General features: G+C 43.4%; 1 long non-coding RNA gene across 1 annotated transcript; it reads right to left on the reverse strand.

Annotated features, from left to right (window-relative positions):
• Positions 1-240: 240 nt before the first annotated feature.
• LOC134475189 (uncharacterized) lies at positions 241-4,040 on the reverse strand. Its single transcript, XR_010046194.1, has 2 exons — positions 3,810-4,040; positions 241-1,200 (listed from the first exon to the last, which is right to left on the reverse strand). It is a non-coding gene; the product is annotated as an uncharacterized LOC134475189 (long non-coding RNA).
• Between the last annotated feature and the right edge of the window lie 6,664 nt (positions 4,041-10,704).

The following is a 10,704-nucleotide window of genomic DNA, read 5'->3' on the forward strand; positions in this document are numbered from 1 at the left end:
TCAGTTGACAAGTTTGGTAGAATTAAGTGCATTCTCCATATTGTGAAACCTTCACCAGTGTTCTCTTCCAGAATATTTTCATCAACTTGCTATGTAAATTTATTTTCTTTTCTTTTCCTTCCTACTAGATCCTGGCTGATCCATCCTGCAGATCAATCTGTGGAGATCTCCTGGAGGGTGACTGGGGATTAAATAAAAGACATGGGGGAGACAAAGAGAGATGAAAGCAAGTTGAAATAATCCGATCAAGCCTCTGTTTATTCTGGAAGTGATTACATCTTTTATAGGCCAAGGGCAGGAAGTGGGACAGGAAGAGGTTAAGGGGTGAATACAACAGGGTCACCATCACATCCAGATACATGACATAAGCAGGAGAGGATTATGGTTAATGTAGGCAGACGCAGTTCCCATAGGAGAGAGAGCCAGGGAGGCAGCAATGAGCTGTCACTCGGCTCCCTACATCTCCTCCCTTTTTATATTATTTAATCAAGAGTATGGCAGGCCCTGTTGGACAGTGTATGTCTTAGGTCAAGGACCTCATTGCATGAACCCAAACAGGCCTTACCAGTCATGGGCTTGCAGAACAGCAGTTGGTCCTGTGCCTGTCTTAGGTGGCCGTTGGAATTTACATGCATGTCCTAGTTGCCCATCACTGACTGCCTGTCCATTGCCCCAGGGCAGTTAGGCTGCATCATCATATGGGCCACTTGTGGGAATTCCATCCCAGTAGATTTATTGATCTTCCATCTCCAGCTGATGATAGTGTACCTGAATGGGCTTTGCCATAAACGCATCTATCTGGTTATTAATGAACATCATAATCCTCTGAAAAATACAAGGACTCACAGAAAGGAGAAGCAATAGGGCAGCTAGGGGACCCAAAAGGGGCACTAGATAAGGGAAAAACTCTCCCCCCCACACACATATCGAGGAGAAGGGGTTGACAGCCATTTGTTCTTGTCTCTGTATGAAGTCATTCTCCTATGTCTTAGAGCATGCTTTGCATAACACTGGACACAGTCTATTTGGCTGCTGTATGTTCCTCCAGACCAAGAAGAGCCTCTTCCACAGTCATGTGGTTCTATGCATGGCTGTCAGCACTTGTAGTCTGTTTGGCAGGGGTTGAAATCCACCATAGGTGTGGTACAGCTCAAGAAGAAGGCTGACTAGGCAGCATAAGGCTCCGGGGAGTTGTGTAACCTGTAAGAGAACACAGGGGATTGTGCCTCAGGAAATGACATTATTCCTGGGCGTTGCATGGGGTCTTTGAAGAACTGTCTACTTATTTTACGAGGCATTCAGGTAGCCATCTAGCTTCTCTATCTTGTTGAGAGTAAACACACACTGAACTGCATCTCCATATGAGAATGGGATCAGGACCATGCCCTGAATTAGTTAGGGGGTCTCTCTATAGTGCAGAAGCAAATTGCTTTTGTGTTTCAGTATGCCAAAAATGCATGGCTGCTGACTGTCCAGAAGCATCCAAATTTTTAAAAATTAATGATGAATAAGGCATGAGATAGAATATTTTTAGGTGTCCTCCTTGTGGAGTACCATTTCTCCTTTTTTATTTTATCAATAGTGAATTTTAGGGAGAGATGTGCCCTTTTAACTATGTCTTGACCTTGAGGGTTATAAGGTATGCCTTTTATATGATCAATATTAAGATGTTGACAGAAATGAGCAAAGGCAGAACTAGCATAGTCTGGACCATTATCTTTAATTGTTGTGGGCATCTCACAACTGATTAGGTAGTTAATATATGGCTAATAACTTTTGGTAGCTTTGCCAGTCTGGGGAGAGGTATAAATGAAACCATTAAAAATATATATAGTTACATGAACATTTTTAAGATTGCCAAACTCAGGAAAGTGGGTGACATCCATTTGCCATACTGCATTGAGGATTGTCCTCTAGGATTAACCTCAAAGTGTGGAATTGGGAGGTGCATTGCACAAGAAAGGCAATTTTTTATTATCTGTCTGGCTTGTTTTCTAGTGATCTTAATACAGAATTACAGAAAAATAAATGGTAAGAAATCAACAGTTAATAAGTTACATATTGTCATCTTAGAAATAGCTGTTTAGGTTACAAAACCAAAGCATGTAAAGTGACATTCAAACAGTGACACTGCCAACAGTTCTGCTCAATGATCCTACAAAAACACAGTAAGGTGGTTATTAGTCCTATACACTTGTTCCTCATCCCAAAGAGGGCAATACCAAACATATCAAAACAGAACAAAACAGTTTTTAAAAAAAAGATTTAAAGAAATACAGATTTCAAAGCAAGTCTACTGGAGATCTTTACTGTTTACTTAATTGTCTCTAGTTTCCTCCAAACAGTTGTGTCCATCTTTAAGCACATTAAATACACACTGCATATTATAGAACTAATCAAATCATTACAGGATGATGAAGGCTCCTTAGGTTTTTAAGATCTGACATTAGAGAAGACAATAATAACTACCATAGTGTGTCTCATTTTTTTAGCAGTTGTCCCCATCCTTACATATGCTGAAATTAAACTTAAGAGACAAGACCAATATCACTCTGATCAGTTAAATGAGTCAAAGTAATTGACATTGGAATCTCCACCTCTGGAGTCTTTTTTGTAAAATGACCAGTCTCTCTACAGGCAGAACAGTCCTGTTCATGCTTCTGAGACAAGAATTGTCCAACTGCAAACCCCTGCAAGGCAGCAGTCACAGCAAAGGTGTATATATTCTGTCAGGCCTGTTCTATTTTTATGAGGTCTGATAGCGGCCAAGCAGATGGTGCCGGCACCTTTAAAAGCCAGCTGTTCAACAAAATCAGTGCCTGCATCAGCGTGGCCAAAGGTTCCACTAGCAGCAGCAATCAAACAATCAAACTCTGAAAAGGTTTTATCTGGGCCTTGCTTAATGCTAGTGAGAGAGAAGCTTATATTATCTTTTGTAGGCAGCTTTCTCCATGATCAAGTAGCTGCTGTTTCAATTTGAGTGAAAAGTGTTGGATTAAGCTCTTTTTTAGCTTCTCTGCACACATAGGTATCTTTTACTATTAACATATTAAGGTCGAACCCATTGCTGGCTTGTGTATTGCACCTAGCAGTTTCTTTGCAATTTTTTGTATATTCTGATTTTAAAAAAGATGATCGCCACCCAATAAAGTCACTCGGGCCAATCTTTGCCAATCTGTAGGTGTGAGCCAGCCATCAGCCAGAGAATTTAAAAAGCAAGAATGAAAGCAGCTGTAAGGCCATATTGGGCAACCGCTGTCTTTATTTTTTTTTAAAGCAGCCACTGTGAATGGCGTATGAGTCTTTTGGCTGTATGGCGCCATCTTGGGGAGGTACCTTTGTTTCCATCACCGGAAACGCAATTTTGGGGAGGGACCCATGCTGATGTGGTGAAAGTGAAGCAAGTGCCATTTTAAGAGCACCATGAGGCTTGCCGGAGGCAGGCACTATCGAAGGAGCACTATAAGGCCTTGTGCAACTGTCTCCTCAATCTGAGGATCTGCATGCCTCTGGGCAAGCAGCTCAGAGATTAAATTCTAATATGCAAAGGTGGTCACAACAACCTTTTCTGGACCGAAAACTCTATAATAATCTTTTAAAGCATCTCTTACTCTATTCCACCTCTTGGTATCTATAGAACCTTCTAGGGCAAACCTTATGGATAAATTGAAAATACCACAATAATTCTTTTGTTCTAACCCTTATCCCTCTTGTCTTTCATGCCTTTATAAGGCCTCCCACGAACACTTTGTGTTCGTTCAATGCTTGACCTATGTCCAGGAAAGGGAAGGGGGTCGCCGTTCACTCACCGTGACTCGGGCAGAACGCTGGGTAGTCATCTGCACAGGCCTCAGTATTTGATTTAATGTCTTGTTGCTTTAAGCTTTAATCCTTGATTCATTTTGCTCACTCCTCAGCCAAGGTCTCTGGTTCAATTTGGTTTCACTTTCAGTTTAAGCTGGCTATCTCGAAAGGCTCCCTTGTTAACTCCTCCGTGCCAGGAGCTCCCATGCTGAGTGCCACTTGATCCAGCCTGCAGATCAATCCATGGAGAACTCCTGGAGGGTGACTGGGGATTAAATAAAAGACATGGGGGAGACAAAGAGAGATGAAAGCAAGTTGAAATAATCCAATCAAGCCTCCATTTACTCCAGAAGTGATTACATCTTTTATAGGCCAAGGACGGGAGGTGGGATAGGAAGAGGTTAAGGGGTGAATTCAACAGGGTCACCATGACATCCAGATACATGACATAAGCAGGAAAGGATTATGGTTAATGTAGGCAGACGCAGTGCCCATAGGAGAGAGAGGCAGGGAGGCAGCAATGGGCTGTCACTCAGCTCCCTACACCTGGCCACCACTCATCCTATGTCCTTGTAATTTACCTGTCCTGCGTTTTCCATATCACTGCAATTATGTTTCTTCTCGGCCATAGTGTGTTGAAAGTAACTGTTTAATCTCACCTTGTCTTAGAAGGGAAAATCCAGACAGATTGCATCAATTTCTCATTCATGTATTCATGGACTCTTGGCGGGGCATAGCAAAGGTATTCAGGAATTTTTTGCAGTTCTTAGGTTTCTTTATTTTCTTAATTATGTTCCTAGCTTTATAGACACATACACCTCAAAACTGCTCTACGTTTAATTACATATAGCTCATCTCATGTCTATTTCATATGAAGGAGACTAATACACTTTCTTTGTTAGATAGCTGCACCATGGGAGTGTCACACCCATGTTTATAATTTAGATATTTGTAATGATAAATTACTAATTTTAATTTATGAGTGCTTAACAGGAAAACAATCACAAAAGTAAAGTATTGTAGTTTTAATACAACCATTAAAATGTGAGGCACTCTGTCTTCCAAGTAATGTCTATGGCCTAGAATAGAAAGTGCAGTGTTGCAGGCAGGGTGTTCATTGAGTTCCCCTGTTGTTTATTTCCATACATTGTTATGAATATGGTTGCCTATGTCCTCTTCTCTGGACAGAATAAATTTCCATAAAGTCTGGCTCAGCATGCCACCACCTATAAGTGACAGTTCTTTCTCAGTAGTTCAGTAAAAGAATTAGACACATGAACACAGGCCGATTAAGAATAATGAGGCCTTGTGTACATAATTAAAGAAACATAATGGCCATGGAGGCAAATAAATGGGAAAAATGAGCACTGGGAAACAGCAGTGGCATCAGGTCCCAGGTAGTAAAAACCAGCCCAGATCTCGAATCTACCAGGCTCATGCCCAGGCCGGGAAAATGGTGGGGGCCCAAGAGCTCTCCATGACTCCTCAGAGGCTGGGGGGAGAGGTCTTCAGTCACAGATCTGCTCTGCCTTGATATAAAACCCCTGAAGCCTTCACAGAGGCCAGCTGGTTGGTTGCTCCATGCTATAAATGCTCCAGGCTGAAGTTATTCCCCAAAGTCTTGTCTGTTCTGTTCTATCACTGGGTGGCTGGGCAGCAGGAGAATTTAGGTTGATCACTCATTGAGAGGCCACTGGGTTTCCCACAAAGAAATAGCTGAGGACTTGGGGTCCTCAGTGTGAGCTAAGGTGTAGCTCATGAGCTCGATGGATGTTATAAAAATTTCCCATTGTCTTTGAACCAAGTGGGCACATAAAGTGGCACAGGCTTAGGGCAAGGCATTGGTGACAGTGAGTGGTGAGTTCTAAGTCCATGACTTGCCCTGCCCAATGGGCTGCAGGTGACAATGGCAGTGTGAGGTAACTGGAAGATTACAGTCTTAGGAGGGTTGGTATAAAATTAGAGGCCCGTGTGGATGGGGACAGTGTCCAGGTGAAGAGAACCCCACGTGACCCTCTACTGCCTCATCCCCGAGCATGATAGAATCTCCGCAGCAAAGGACTATGTGTGTTATTCCACTCCCAGTGGACATTTGGACAAAGCACTGCAGAATGTAGTGGAAGAGAAGACCCAGCGCTATATCCCAATAAAGCAAGGAAACACAGAGGCTGAGGTCACTGCATGGGATATCTGAACAGCCCCATTGAGCTGGGACTGATACCTGAAGCTGAGACATGTCAGCCCTAGTGCTGCACAGAGCTGAGTCTGTGTGGCAGAAGACAGAGGACCAACAATTTAGAGATTCAAAGTCAAAATTCTGTTTAATCCAGAAGGATTTGAGAAGCAAGAACAGAAGTCCTGGGAAGAATAAGGGAGGGGAGGAGTGGAAGAGGGACAGGGGTGGGGGCAGAATCTCAAATCTGCTATAGCGCATCAGTGACCACTGATGAATGCATGGCAGCAAACTTAGGCACAACAGGTAAACTTCAGTGCTCTCTGGTTCTATGGGTTAGGAATTCAGGAGGTGCTGCTAGGGGATCCACCATAGTTTCTCCTGATCAGGCTGCAGGTTCTGTGGAAGCTCAACTGCGGCAGAATCTGTTCTCAGGCTTTCTCTCTTGCGAACACTCAGGAACACAGTTAGGATGGGGTCTGATATCTCCTCTCTCTGTTACCCTTCTGCAAAGAGTCAGCCTCTCCTCAGGGAAGATGCAGAGATAGTCAGAGATTTAGAGAGGAAGGATAAACAAAACAGAGAGGAAGGAAGGAAGAACAGAGGAGGGAGAGAGTAGGAGGTTGGTCACAGTCATTTTATCTGTGAGCTTTGATAGTCACATCCCATCACGTCTGCCATGTTCTGTCATTAAGAACAAGTAAGGAATTGGGGAGAGAGCTCAAGATAGAGCACTTGCCTACCATGTGTGAGGACCTGGGCTCAATTTCAGCCTGGCTAATACAAACCAGAACAAAATTCACTATGTGTGACCCACGCTCAAGGCATGGGCTACTCAGGATGTGGCCATCAGAAGGTTAGCTGTCAGCAGTTGAGCACCCTGGCCATGGGTGTGGTGACTCACACAGGTGTGAGTGTAGGCACAGTGCTGGTGAATTTGGGAGTGCATCTGCATCCATAGTGCTTGCTTAGCCTGTGTGAGGTCCTGACTTGAGGCCACAGCACCAATACATAGAAGAAATTGAGATGCTTAGGGAACATATTAATGGCTGGTCTGATTAACTTCTATCCCCTCATGATGCCACCAAGGAAACCTGTCCAGGAGGTGAGTGTCATTTACACTACCACACAGCAGGATCCAGGCCTGTGTGCAGTGTGTTCACCTCCCTCCCACCCCTTCATGGATTTCACCTCTAATTCTGTACTCTGTGTACACATGACACCAGCCCACAAGCTTTAAAAGTGTCATTTGTCACCACTGATGATGTCCCTAGGAAGCAGATGCCAATATGATCTCCATAGTTCAGGGGGACACACTGGAAAGGACCTCAGAGGCATGGTGTCTTGTCTAAGTTGACAAGGGAAGTAGGAAGGAGGAGTTGGGTCTAAAACTAGGTCTGCTCAGACCAGGGATCCTGCCTTCATTTCGGGTTTTCCTTTCCCATGGGGAAGCTTTGCCTCCTGCCAAGGATACATCACTTGGTTGGAGCTGTTGTCTTCACTCTGAAGGACATGGCTTTCTCTCTGTCATTCCATGTGCTTCCATGGTATCCAGAGCAAGACTCTCTGGGGGATGCCAGATGACAAAGTTCCACACAGACGTTGTGGAGGGAGCTGGTGGGTGCCTTAAACCATCAGTGTACCAGGTATTGACCATGATGCAATGACCAGAGCAGATACAAACACTGGTCTCTTGTGCTTCCATGTTATGAAGTCCACACAGTCACCCTGGAGAGCAGACCAGGTACTACCCACATTACGGTGAATGTGCCTAACTTCTTGGCCTCTGTACACATGGACATAAAATAGGGGAAAAGGAGACTCACAAAGGCACACAAAAGGGTGTTGTGCATCAGTATATGAACTGAAGGTGGAGGAAAGGCAGGCAGGATGCACTCTCACTGTCCACTCACTTCTCAGATGGTTATAGAGCAGCACCCTGTGGAGCACCCATGATTAGAGTAACACTGCAGACTCCACTCTCTTTTCTCACAGAGGCAACAGGCCACAAGGGTGGAAAAGGGAGCTGCATTTCAGGCTTCCTGCAGAGTGGAGGACAGATGGTAACAGCACTGTCCAGGGACCTCTGACAGCAAGTGAGGGCTGATTATGGTTAGCGCACAGGATACCCTGGAGGGCAGTTTGGGAAGGAGGCCAGACCTGTAGTGCTGCTTACACCTGTCCTCTTTGGGATCAGAGTTTCCTTTCTTCGCTCCTGGCAGGTGCTGCTGAGGAAGGTGGAACAACCAGCCCAACCAAATCTGATTGAGTTGGGCCAAGCCTAGCTCACTGAAAATGAGAACTACAACACTGCAGCCCTTCCAGGGGGAGAACTAGCAGTGTCTCCTGAGATGCACGCCATGCTGGAGCTTAGCACTCCTGGAAGCCAAGCCAGCACCTCCCCTCCCTGTAAGCGGCAGTAGTTTAGCCCACTGCAGCCCTTCCAGGGGGAGAACTAGCAGTGTCTCCTGAGATCCACGCCATGTTGGAACTTAGAACTCTGGGAAGCCAAGCCAATACCTCCGAAAAAAAAAAATCCATGTAAATTATATGTAAGTTGAAGTACACCAAAATGTAATCCACTATTCTGTGCAATTTATATGAACTTATAAAATCATTTTCAGATTCTATAAAATAAAAAACTAATATGATTGATAGTATCAAGTTTGGGATTATAGGCAACTACACTGAAGAAGACAAGACCCTACGATATACATTCTGGTTTGATAACTGCCAGTTTCTGAAGTTCTATACTATATACAAAGTTGTATGTTTATTAATTATGTTATATACTGATATATTCAGTTATACTATGTCTGATATAGCCAGTTCTGTTGAAGATAACAAGAGACAACACAGGAACTATGGTAGAAGTCCTTGCACAATGGTCTTATATGTCTTTTTTGTTTCATGTGTTTATAGGAATATGTTTTGTTCTGTCTTGCTTTGTTTCATTTCTACCTCTAATATAGAAAGAACAGAAATACATGTTAAGACTCATGCATGTGTAGAATCTATAAACAGTTTATGAGAGCTGATCTTATGACACACGATGAAATGAACAGATACTTTGAGGAAAAAGAGTCACTAAAGAACCCAGTGCTGATTCTGGTGTGTCATAATGTGAAACCCAGCAATAGTATTACTCTCTGTTTAGAGTGATATTAGCCTGCTTGGGGTTTTTATATCTCAACACAATTGAAGATATGGATAACTGCATGTATAAGTGTATAGGATTTATAACCATATTTCTAAGTTTTTATTAAACAGTTGAACAGAACTGTTTGCAGTCTCGCTGTTTGAATTCTCACTTTACAAGTTCCATTTTTGTATCTTGAATAACTATTTGTAAAATGACAATATGTAAACATCAACCAGTGATTTCTTACTGTTTATTTTTTCTCTGAATGCATGTATTATTTCTACCTATTTTATGTTTTGTTTAGTGTTTCTTTAAATAAAATAAAAAATGAGAACTACAGTGAGAAGGAATTGGCCTGGGTCTGTTGGTTTTTGAGGAGGACATGGGGCACTTTAGAGGGAGAAAGACTCTCAGACTTGGGGACTCTTGCAACCCAGAGGCATGCAGAAGAGTGTGGGGTGAGGGAGAATGGAAAGCTTTCCTGGGGTGCATTTGTGCACAGAGCTGTCACTGACAGGCCCTGGGAGGGTTTGGGGCCTGCAAGGACAGTTGGTGATATTTCTAAAGCAGGGCTGGTACTGGACTGCGCTCAAGGTCTACTTACAGATCTTGTGCCAGCCTCACCTCCAATGACCTCACCAGCTCTGGGATCAACCTGAAAATCAAGGGCAGATACCCGGTCCGGTGGAATTCCAAGGCAGGTCTGTCGCTGGCTCCATGGCAGGTGTCCTGAGCTCCACTTAGGTCTCCAGTCCTGCAAAGCACCTGCCCTTCACTTCTCCTTCCCTTTAACTCTTCTATTTATCTCAGTTTTCATTTCTACTCTTAAACCTATAGTTCTTTGAAACATTAAATTCTAAGATAATTTTAATTTTAAGTTATCATTAGTTTCCACATGTTCAGTTGAGTCACACGTAAGCACATCGTCAATTGGTAGAATGTTCACATCTGTTGAGTTCCAGCTTTCTGCTCATTGTTGGACCCATCCATACCCCTGTTCTCTCCTCTTAGGCCCCACCCAGTGCTGACCTTTCTCTCACTGTGATTTACTACCCTGGTATTTCATATTAGTGCATCAGATTCTGTTTGACCAAACATTCCAGGAGGAGCCTGGCTGCTACTGCTCTTTGATAGAAGAGAAAATCCTAGAGAAAAAAAGTCTACATGGAAAATGTAGAGACCATTGTGTATGTACTCATCTTTTCATGCCAGAAAAGGTTTTCCATGATTTCAGTGATACAAAGGGAGCTGCAAAAGGCTGATTCATTGCATTTGAAAAACAACAAAAATGCAAAAACCACAACAGGAAACTTTTCTTTACAACCAATAGTCAGATAAATCATTTTTATTGCAAGTGTGAAAGAGGTCTCATGAGTCCATTTTGTGAGGGAAATGACAAATTTTTCTAACTCAAAGAGAATCACTAGACATGGCCAACAAGCACAGAAAACACTGAGCCTCCCAAACTTGATTCATGCAGACACACATCCATGAGATGTGCTGTTTCCCCATCCACTGGCACCTTTTAAGGCAGGTGCTGAACAACAATGGGGAGAACATGGGGGGCAGAACACAGTCCTGTCCT

The sequence above is a fragment of the Cavia porcellus genome, unplaced genomic scaffold (genome assembly GCF_034190915.1).
Source record: "Cavia porcellus strain 051 isolate PalLab524CR breed Dunkin Hartley unplaced genomic scaffold, mCavPor4.1 scaffold_491, whole genome shotgun sequence".
NCBI classification, from domain to species: Eukaryota; Metazoa; Chordata; class Mammalia; order Rodentia; family Caviidae; genus Cavia; species Cavia porcellus.